We start from the raw sequence: 10,706 nt of genomic DNA, 5'->3' as shown, positions 1-10,706 counted from the left end.
CTGTTACCATCCACCTGGAGTGCTCCTACTCATTCTTCAAGGTATCTTCTTCAATACAAGATCTTCCCCCTTCCTTACTTCCAAGGTAGATTTGGGTGCTTCTTATTTTATCCCTTAGCACTCTCTAAATACACTACCATATTTACCCCAAAGATACAGATGTAGTGAAAAGAAGGGTCATCTGTACCCCAATGTTCATAGCAGCAATGGCCACAGTCTCCAAACTGTGTAAAGAGCCAAGATGCCCTTTGAGAGACGAATGGTATGGTCCATATATACAAAAGACTATTACACCTCCACCCACATTGTTGGGACTGGAGGAGATTATGCTGAGTGAATAAGTAAAGCAGAGAGAGTCAATTATCATATGGTTTTACTCAATTGTGGAGCATAAGGAATAACGCAGAGGACATTAGGAGAAGGAAAGGAAAAGTGAATTGGGAGAAATCAGAGGGGAGATGAACCATGAGAGACTGTGGACTCTGAGAAACAGTGTTTTGGAGGGGAGCAGGATGAGAGGTTAGGTGAGGCTGGTGGTGGGTATTAAGGAGGGCACGTATTTCTTGGAGCACTGGGTATGGTGCATAAACAATGAATCTTGGAACACTGAAAAAATAAAATTAAAAAAAACACACCATCATGATAGTGAATTTTTAATTGAGATAGTATAGATTTACATGCAGTTATAAGATATAATACAGAAGTATCCTAGGTACCCTTTAATGATTTTCCCCCAATGGTAACATCTTGCAAAACTAGTACAACATAGCAGCCAGGATATTGACATTAATACAATTCACTGATTTTATTCAGATATCCCCAGTTTTATTTGTACTCTTGTGTGTGTGTGTGTGTGTGTGTGTGTGTGTTATATTAGTTCTGTGCAATATTATCATATGTCTAAGTTTTTTAAATCACTACTATAGTCAAGATACAGAACAATTCTGTCACCATAATGATTCCTTTTGTTCTTTTATAACCACAGTAAACTCTTTCCCACCTCCTGCAACCCAACTCCTGAAACCACTAATCTTCCTGTTTCTAAAATGTATGCATTTAAAAAAATATTATAAAAATGGAATCATACAGTATGGAACCTTTTGGGATTTTTTTTTTCACTCAGCATAATTCTTCAGAGATCCATCCAGGTTGTTGCATATACCAGTAGCACATTCCTTTTTACTGCTGAACAGCATTACCTCATATAGATGTATCACAGTTTATCCATTCACCAGTTGAAGGACATTTGACTTTTTTCCCATAGTTTCTGGTTACTACAAATAAAGTTTCTACTCATATAAAGGATTTTGTGTGAACATAAATTTTCCTTTCTCTTGGATAAATACTTACAACTAGAATTGTTGGATACAATAAAAGGACCAGAGAAGTTCATGTCTTTCTATCAGGAATGCAAAAACTTTCCCAGGATCCTATACCCATCACAGTTCTTTAATCTCGTTGGCCAGAACTGGCTGTAAGGGAGGCTGGAAAAATAAAAGGGAGAAACTTAGATGTCCCAAACAAAATTGGGATTCTCTTAGCAAAGATGAAGATAATACTGCTTATGAAATTAACAATGTCTGCTAAAATGTGTGCGAACAAAAGAAACTGAGCTGGGAACAAAATAAAGTATATTATAGTAGTTGCAGTGAGCTGAATGGTGGCCTCCCAAAAGATAATCCTGGAATCTAAAAACATTATTTGCATGGTAAAAGATGTGATTAAGTTAATGATTTTGCTTGTCTGTTAAGATAGAGACAGAAGAGGAGATAGACACACACAGAGAGAAAAGATGATGTGAATGTGAAGGCAAAGATGAGAGTTATATGGCTACAAGCCAAGGAATACCAAAGACATCAGAAGCTGAAAGAGGTAAGGAGTGAATTCTCCTCTAGAACCTCTGAAGGGAAAGAAACCATGCCAACATTTTGAATTCAGGGTTTTATATTCCAGACCTGTGAGATAATAAATATCTATTATTTTAAGTCACCCAGTTTGTGGAAATTTGTTATGGCAACCAGGAAACTAACATACTAGTTAAGAGCAATGACTTTAGAGTCAGATCTGAATTCACAGCCTTGCTCAGCTATTTAGGACTATGACATTGGAGAAGTGACTTAACTTTTCTATGTTCAGGTTTCCTCATCTGTGAGATGGAAACACAACATAAAAACATTTAGCACTGTGCCTGGCATGTAGTAAACACTTACTAGTTTTTAGCCATTAGTGTTATTAAGAGAAGTGAAGCTACAAAGGAAGGCAAGAAAAGAACTGACATTAGTACAATAATATATCTATCTGTATGTCTTTTTCTCTGTCTCTCTCTTGCAGTGTTATCATTTGCATAAAGAATGCTTCATTATTTTGTATTCTGAAATATAGGCAGCATACTCCCAACTATATTTGTGCCTCCATTTGTCCTTTACTTCTAGCAACATAAAAGTGTACAATGCCATCTTCATTCCTACACATATACTCTTTTCCTCTAGGCCTGAATATATGGTTTTTTCAATACTGACAAGGGAAAAGATCATATTAACATAGTTATAGATCTGATTGCATCTACTAGCTAAGGTTCTGAGCATTAAAATATTATACTACTACAGCTACCAAAATGGTCCTAGAACATCAGTAATGAGTTCACCAGAGAGAAGTAATGTTGCTTCAAGGAGCCTTGGACAGGAAAGAAGATTTAATATATAACATAATACTTGATTTTAATCATGTAATTCGAAAACAGGTAATATATTTGTGTTATAGCTGATGTTAAATGGATCCACCTAATCAGATATTGAAGTGTTAAAATTTGGGGTTCCCATCAGAAATCTTACTATATTCACCAGTCCTGTGTTTTAAAGTAAGCATGCTATTACTAACTGTTACCTTTCTTAAGAGAAAAACAATTCATGAATTGCAGGCTTCTGACTAACACAGAGATTTTGTCTCTCATTTGGGGACCATAACTGGACATTTGGTTTAACACAGAAGAGAGATAAGTTTATCAGGACTTCAGAGTTTTAAGAACTTTTTGAAAAGATGATGCATAACCTGATTTCTTTACAAAGGTTAAAAGATTCAGACTTTTAAAATCCATTCATAATGGCCAACTATAAAATTGGATGCAGTTTTGTTTTAATATCATGATAATGTAAACTATCTTGTACTATATCTCAACAAAAAGTTATTGCTGAAAGAAAAGAAACTGCTTTCTTTCTAGAAATGAAACCTAGTATTTTTTAGGATTTTTATAACTCACTCAGAATGTAATTTTTAGGTGGGAACTTTCCTTTTGAACTCATCCCTCAATCCCTGACAAAGATAATTACTATGATGGCCATTTTCTGGAACTATCTCTTCCCCTGATCCTCTACTCCCTTACTTCAATCACTCCTACTTTTGTCTATATTGAGCCTTCACCTATGTTGAAAACTATTCTGAATGACCCTGGGAAGGATGAATAGGAAATTCCTCTCTAAAAAGGTCTTTGGCTCACTATCAAGCATCTCTGCTGATATCTTGTTGATGCCTTATGCCTATTTCCAGATCCCATAATTAGACAGCAACATTTTTGGCCCTGATTCTCTGGTGTAGAATTTTTATTTCCCAGGAATCAAGCCTGGGTTTATGATCTCTGCTAATTGTCCTCCTTGATCTGGCCCACTTTCTGGACCAGGATCCTATCTTGCCTCATGCTCCAGGATTTGGAAGATGTCCTGTAGGGAAATGAAAAATCCTCTAGTCTAGTCTTATCCTTTTACAGAGAAGTAAACCAAAAACTTGACCTCTCTTTTCTTTCTAGTTTCATCATGTCTGTCTTAGCTGACCTCTCTGAAATTCTCTTTTCTGTCTTATTCAAAATATTATCCCTTTTCCAGTCTAATAAACCTCCAGCCAAGCATTCACCTAATCCCATGAAGTTTCTAAGTTACAAGTGTGGTAACACGAGTTTGTGGGCAAGGACATGAGATAATTCCTAAGATAAAATATTTTTACTGTGACAGTATCTCAACCAGATGATATTAAGGCCCAAACCTTGAACCCGTACTACCTAGACCAATCATAACTAAATATACAATGTGTTCAAAACATCTATTAAGATAAAAGCCTTATCGTAGAAAAAAAAATGGAAAATTATTCTGAAACTATTAAAAAATCCCAGAAGGGATGAATATTCTTTCAGAAAACATCATGAAAAACTTTGTATATAAGACTATAAAGTTGTAGCCATTTCCAGGATAGCTAAAACAAAAGCTATTTTGTATAAACTTTAAAGGAATCTTAGCTAGATATTTCTAGTTAGAAAATTAATATGAAGTGTAATATTTTATTCCTTAAGAGTTTGGGGGGAAAAATCTCTCCTGGTTGAGGAGAACTTATTTGTGGAGGTACTTACTCTCTTAAACTGTTATCAATGTTATTTTTTTTTTATCTCTTTTAGTCATGAAGAGCAAAGAATATAAATACTTATGTGTATTGCTTGACAATGTTAGGAAGACAAACCAAAATCATACTTGTGCCTAGCAGGAAGCAATTAAAGAACAAATTGCATTTATCACTGTGAGATATAGGAGTCAACAAAACAGACCTGATTGTAATATTGTAGGTAGTTATGTCAGGCAGTCCAGGTGGTATACACAAAAGGAATAGAGAGAATTGGAAACAGTCAGCTAAGGAAGGTATAATCAGGTATGTACTGTAAGTTCAAATGTGGTATTTGTTCCTTGAAGGGTCAAAAGCATAAAGGATAAAACCCTCACCCAGTGTCCCATAGCTAGTAAGAAAAGAAGCTAGGATTTTAATGCAGCCCGCTGACTACAGAGCTGTCTAGACTGTTACCCACTATGCTATATTATCTTCTGTGTATAGACTATACCTTTAGCCACCCTGGGTCTTTCCTGCTCTAACTCTATCACTTACAGCAGAAACTTCCAAAACTTTGGGAACTCCTTAATAGATACAAAATCTTTAACCACTTACATAGTTCTTATGCCAGCCTCATTATGAAGAGACTGATACTGAATATCCAATGTACATTCCTTCTTAGACCTTTAAGTGCCAGATAGAACCTGCTCTTATGTTGTATTAAATGCCTACAGAAGTTCTACCACCCATGGTCTGGTCCTACACAGCTCTTAGGATGAGTAAAGGAAGCTTTCAACAACCTGAAGCCTGTTCTGTTCAGGACTACATGGCATTTCATATAAAACTTTTTTTTAAATTAATTTTTAATTTATATTCAGCACAACAGTATTCATTATTTTGGCACCACACCCAGTGCTCCATGCAATCCATGCCCTCTCTAATACCCACCACCTGGTTCCCCCAACCTCCTACCCCCACCCCTTCAAAACCCTCAGGTTGTTTTTCAGAGTCCATAGTCTCTCATGGTTCACCTCCCCTTCCAATTTCCCCCAACTCCCTTCTCCTCTCTAACTCCCCATGTCCACCATACTATTTTTTTAAAGATTTTATTTATTTATCAGAGGGGGGGGGAGAGAGCGAGCACAGGCAGACAGAAGGCAGGCGGAGGGAGAAGCAGGCTCCCTGCTGAGCAAGGAGCCCGATGTGGGACTCGATCCCAGGACGCTGGGATCATGACCCAAGCCGAAGGCAGCTTCTTAACCAACTGAGCCACCGAGGCGTCCCATGTTATTTTTTATGCTCCACAAATAAGTGAAACCATATGATAATTGACTCTCTCTGCTTGACTTACTTCACTCAACATAATCTCTTCCAGTCCTGTCCATGTTGCTACAAAAGTTGGGTATTCATCTTTTCTGATGGAGGCATAATGCTCCATAGTGTATATGGACCACATCTTCCTTATCCATTCATTCGTTGAAGGGCATCTTGGTTCTTTCCACAGTTTGGCGACCATGGCCATTGCTGCTATAAACATTGGGGTACAGATGGCCCTTCTTTTCACTACATCTATATATTTGAGATAAATACCCAGGAGTGCAATGGCAGGGTCATAGGGAAGTTCTATTTTTAATTTCTTGAGGAATCTCCACACTCTTCTACAAAGAGGCTGCACCAACTTGCATTCCCACTAACAGTGTAAGAGGTTCCTCTTTCTCCACATCGCCTCCAACACATGTTGTTTCCTGCTTTGTTAATTTTGGCCATTCTAACTGGTGTTAGGTAATATCTCAATGTGGTTTTAATTTGAATCTCCCTGATGGCTAGTGATGATGAACATTTTTTTTCATGTGTCTGATAGCCATTTGTTTGTCTTCATTGGAGAAATCAATGTACAGAAATCAGTGGCTTTCTTATACACTAACAATGAAAATACAGCAAGGGAAATTAGAGAATTGATTCCATTTACTATAGCACCAAGAATGATAAGATACCTGGGAATAAACCTATCCAAAGAGATAAAGGATCTGTACTCGAGGAACTACAGAACACTCATGAAAGAAATTGAAGAAGACACAAAAAGATGGAAGACCATTCCATGATCTTGGATCGGAAGAATAAACATTGTTAAAATGTCTATACTGCCTAGAGCAATCTATACTTTTAATGCCATTCCAATCAAAATTTCACCAGTATTCTTCAAAGAGCTGTAGCAAATAATCCAAAAATTCGTATGGAATCAGAAGAGACCCCGAATCATTAAGGAAATGTTGAAAAACAAAAATAAAACTGGGGGCATCACGTTACCTGATTTCAAGCTTTACTACAAAGCTGTGATAACCAAGACAGCATGGTACTGGCATAAAAACAGACACATAGACCAGTGGAACAGAGTAGAGAGCCCAGATATGGGCCCTCAACTCTATGGTCAAAGAATCTTTGACAAAACAGGAAAAAATATACAGTGGAAAAAAGACAGTCTCTTCAATAAATGGTGCTGGGAAAACTGGACAGCTATATGTAGAAGAATGAAACTTGACCATTCTCTTACACCGTACACAAAGTTAAACTCAAAATGGATAAAAGACCTCAATGTGAGACAGGAATCCATCAGAATCCTAGAGGAGAACATAGGCAGTAATCTCTTCGATATCAGCCACAGCAACTTCTTTCAAGATATGTCTCCAAAGGCAAAGGAAACAAAAACAAAAATAAACTTTTGGGACTTCATCAAAATCAAAAGCTTCTGCACAGCACAGGAAATAGTCAAGAAAACAAAGAGGCAACCCATGGGATGGGAGAAGATATTTGCAAATGACAGTACAGACAAAAGGTTGATATCCGGGATCTATAAAGAACTCCTCAAACTCAACACACAAAAAAACAGATAATCATATCAAAAAATTGGCAGAAGACATGAACAGACACTTCTCATATAAAAATTTTGATCATACAGGGACTCTCTCAGGATCAGCCTAACTCAAAGGCTTCTTTCTGGGATGGCCACATTTTCCAAAGAAGCATCTGAATGTCAGGAATTTATATCTGTTAGGTTATCCATGTATAAGGAACTAAATGTAATAAGGTCCTAAAAGAGAAACTGAAAGTCCATTATGATTAGGGAAGATAGCAAGATGGAGAGTGATGTGTGAGGAAACTATAAACTAAAAAGAATATATTGCAGTAGTTACAGACTTTGGAGTCAAGCCGATTGTGTTTGAATCCTGGCTCTGATACTAATTGTGGGGACTTGGGCAAGTTACTAGATCACTTGAGGCATTAATTTCCCTATTTGTAAATCAGGAAAAATAATATTATCCACCTCATAGAGACTTGACGATGCACTTATAAGATAATGCACATAAAACATTTTAGTAATTACATCATATTTACTATAAATATCATACACTAACACACTTGATAGATACAGATGTAACGATATATGATAGCTAGATAATAGAGAAATAGATACTCTAGGTCTTGTGGCTTTGGAGAGCCTTGTAAACTACATGAGGGCTTGAAGCTTTATTTTAAGGTAATTAGAAAATATTGAAGGGTTTTTAAGAGTGAAGTAATAAGATTGGCATTTTATTTATTTATTTATTTTTTAAGATTAGCATTTTAAAAATATTACTCTGGGCTGTACTGTGGCAAAAGGATTGGATGAAAGCAAGTATAGATATAGAGTCTAATTAGGAATCTGTTATGATAGTCCAGGGGAAATTTAGACTAGGACAGAGTACATAGAGATAAAGGTAGAACGAAGGAACATATAAGAGTTATACTTAGAAAGTAGAAGGGACAGCCTTTGGTAGTAAGTGAAATGAGGCTTGCCAACGCCCACCCCCTTTTCCCAAGAGGATTAAGGAGATATGGCTAAAGAACAGGAACATTAATCAAAAAGTTATTGTAAGATGTTTTGTGATGTATCTTAAATTTAGGAGGGGGCAATTGTTCTACTGTAATAGTTTCAGTGGATAAATGTGTTTGATCTTAGGTTACTCTATAGAACAACTAGCCTTACTGAAGCTTACACTGGAAGACCTCTATGTTTTCTGCATCCCTGTTCCACCCATGAATTCTGAACAGATGCTACATTCAACACTGGAGGCCATGGAATTTGTAAAACTCCAAAGAGGTCTTAGGACTTAATCATTTCTGTACAGCTTTCCCTGGGAGAGACTGACATACAAAGTTGGCCAGGGAGGGAAAGGGGAAAAAGGAAAAGTTTGCTGGGAGAGTAGCTAGAGTGAGAGAGTAAGGGAGACAGAAGGAGATAGAGAGATTGAGGAATTAATGAGGGCGGTCCACTTGGTTTACTCTTCAAAGGCTTAAGGAGTCGCTACATGATCTCACCTCTGTAAAGGAGGCCTAATCAGATCTTACCCCTTATTCAATACAAAGGAGTGAAGTTAATGCCAAAAGTACTATGCTGGATTTTTCCTCCACCAACTTTGGAACAAATATGAACCCTTTCTTTCCTGTTGTTGACAAGACTGCAAGCATCTTCTCTGTGGAGTACTAAGTGGCAACTGAACATTTTCTTAAAAAAATAGCCTAGATGGAGAAACTGTTAAGTCAATCCCCCATCTACCCATGCCATCTGCCTTTCTCTAAAAACAAGTGCTGCATGAGTGGATTTCTGTTTGAGGCATGTGGCAGACACTTTTGGATTCCATTCCAATATCCATTCTCTCCTTCCCTCTGCTAACACAACTCTCACTGATCAAAGCAGCTTATTCATTGAGCATTTTAGAATACCTTGCAATTAGTACTGGCTGTGCCATAGTTATGACCAAGGAGGTGTAAGGGGAAATTGCTGAGCAGGACATCCAGGAAGGTTTCCTAAAAGTGATAAATAGCTGGAAAATGCTTGGTCTTTCACCCCTCTACTCATTTGCTACTACCCATCCCTCCTAAACATTGATATGAAGCTACAGGTGAAACCATCTTGTAACCATGGATGGTTGTCACATGCTGAGGATGAAAGCCACATGCTGAGAAGTGTGGAATAGAAAGATGATATCCTTGAAATATGCTGCACCAGCACTAGCTTCTGAGCTCAGGACTTCATATTATATGAGATAAATAAACCCATTTGCTGAAACTACTGGAATCAGATTTTCTCTTACCTGCCCTCATATGGGACCCTAAAAGAAACAAGGGTACTAAAGAGATTAAGGAGTGAATTATGATTCTTACATTTCTGGCTTTAATAATGCAATAGTAGAATGCCTTTTCCCTGAAGATGTCCATGTCATAATCCCTGGAACCTGTGAATATTACCTTAATTAGTAGAGGATAATTAAAGTTGCAGATGGAATGAAGATTGTTAATCAGCTGACCTCAAGTTACAGATATTATCCTGGATTTAACTGAGTGGGCCCAATGTAATTCTTAAAAGTGGAAGAGGGGGGTAGAGAAGAGGAGTTTGGAGTGATGCAGTATGAAGACTCAACCTACCACTGCTGGCTTTGATAGGGGCCATCAGCTGAGGGATGTGGGCAGCCTCTAGAATCTGGAAAAGGAAAAGAAATTGTCTCTCCTCTAAAAAAGAAGAAATAAAACTGTATTGTACTTTTATTTTAACCCAGTGAGAATCATGTCAGACTTCTGACCCATAGAACTGCAAAATCATAAATATGTGTTATAAGCTAAGTTCCTGGTAATTTGTTACAGTAGCTATAGGAAAATAATACAAGAAACCTACAGGTGAGCTCACTTTTAGAAATATTGAGCTTTCAATGCTTTTGAGATATTTAAATGGAGATGTCCAATAGGCAAATGGATCCATGGGAAGGTCATGAAGATGTCTAGACTGGAGATACAGAATTGAGAGTTATTGAAGATAACTAAAACAATGGACTAAAATAAAATTGCTTATGGAGAATGAGATGGATTAAAGAAAAAACCCTAACTCTAATAGTGAATTGAATAAGGGGAGAAGGGAGCAAAAGAAGCTGAGAAGGAGGAGCAAAGAGTTAGGTATAAAACAAGGAGAACATAGCCTTTCAAAATCAAAAGAAGAAAATGTTTCAAGGAGAGTCATTAGTGGTGAATGCTGATTACCAGTGCAATAAGAGATTGGAAATCATATATTATATTTTGTGACACAAAGGTAATTTTTTACCTTAGTAAGAACAATTTGGATGGGATAGTAGACAATGTAGGTATTGAAGCTAAACAGATGTGAACTGAGGGATAAGGCAGAGATAGAGAAATGAAGGAGGGGAGTACAGACGATTCATTCAAGAGGCTTGACTGTGAAGGTGAACAGAGAATTTTCAGGAAAAAATGGTGTTGAGGAAGCCCTCCTAGAAGCAAACATCAGGATGGGATTAGAC

This window comes from Mustela putorius, unplaced genomic scaffold (assembly GCF_011764305.1).
Source record: "Mustela putorius furo isolate JIRA1106 unplaced genomic scaffold, ASM1176430v1.1 tig00000870_pilon_pilon_pilon, whole genome shotgun sequence".
Lineage (NCBI taxonomy): Eukaryota > Metazoa > Chordata > Mammalia > Carnivora > Mustelidae > Mustela > Mustela putorius.
Note: the sequence above shows the minus strand (reverse complement) of the source record.